This window comes from Cebus imitator, unplaced genomic scaffold, assembly GCF_001604975.1.
Source record: "Cebus imitator isolate Cc_AM_T3 unplaced genomic scaffold, Cebus_imitator-1.0 Scaffold337, whole genome shotgun sequence".
Taxonomy (NCBI): Eukaryota; Metazoa; Chordata; class Mammalia; order Primates; family Cebidae; genus Cebus; species Cebus imitator.
The window spans coordinates 860,277-861,628 of record NW_016107652.1 but is presented as its reverse complement, the minus strand read 5'-3'; positions in this window follow the sequence as shown (position 1 = coordinate 861,628).

The window sequence follows — 1,352 nt, the reverse complement described above, 5'->3', positions numbered from 1 at the left end:
TTACCCAGTGATCCACTATCAAAAGTTTTGCTTCTCGTTCCTACAATTTTATGTTCTGCTGTTGTAGATGTGTTAGTTCCAGAGAAAGAAATGCTTTCACCAGGAAACACAAAAATAATTCCATTAAATTAAAAGCAAGAACTGTATATCAACACTTTGGGCTCTTCATGCCTCTGAATCAACAGGCAAAAAAGGGACTTATGGTGCTGACTGAAGTGACTGATCCTCACTGCCAATGATAAATTAGACTTACTGAACAAAGGAGGAAAGAAGTGGATGTCTAGAATACAGGAAAATGTCTACGGTCTCTATATTAGTGTTACCTTGGTTTATGATTAACATCAATGGAAAACTAGAGCAATATTGTCTATGCAGGACTACTAATGGCACAGACTCTCAAGAATGAAGATTTGGGTCACCCCATTAGGTAAAGGTGTTGCTGAAGGAGGAGGGAATACAGAATGTTTAGCAGAAAAACGTAGTTAAAAATACCAGGTATGACCATGTGACTAGTTAGAGAAATAAGGACTTTAATTCTCATGAGTACTTTTTCCTTATTTTGTTATGAATGCACGTGGATATGTATAAAAGTGTACGTGTGTGTATATATGTATTTTATTTCCGTTTAATCCTTTATCAGATGATTTAAGATATCTTGACTTTATGCCACAGTAATTAAATATTGTTAATTTGACATCACAGAATTTAAGTTGTGGGCTATCAAAGAAAACCAAGAAATATACCTCCTCTTCTGGGGAAGGACTAGAGCATTTTTGTTATATGAAGATTATTTTGATTATGTTAGGAAAAACTGTGATCTTGTTATTGGCTTTATTTGGAGGTTAGGCAGGATTTAAAGAAATATGTATAGGTGCCAAATTGACACAGTGTGGACTTGTAATGGTAAATCTTATCTGCCAACTGGACTGTGCCATGGGAAATGAGATGTCTGGTTGAATATTATGTCTTCCTGTGTCTGTGTGTTTCCTAAATAGATTAACATGTGAGTTGATATACTAAATAAAGGGGATGCCCTCTTCGATATGCACGGACATCATTTAATCTGGGGAGGGCCTGAAAAGGCCAACAATTTGGTGTAAATTTAAATAAACTCTGTATGATTCTTTGAGCTGGGACATCAATCTTCTCCTATCCTCAGGGATTCTGCTTCTTAGCTCTCAGGCCTGAACTGGAATCTATACCATTGGCTCTCTGGCTCTCAGGCAGTCAAACTAAACCACCAGCTTTCCCAGGTCTACAAGTTGCAGATGACAGAATACGTGACCTCTTAGTCTCCATAATTCCTTACATATATACATACACACATATGCGCACACACACACTATATATAT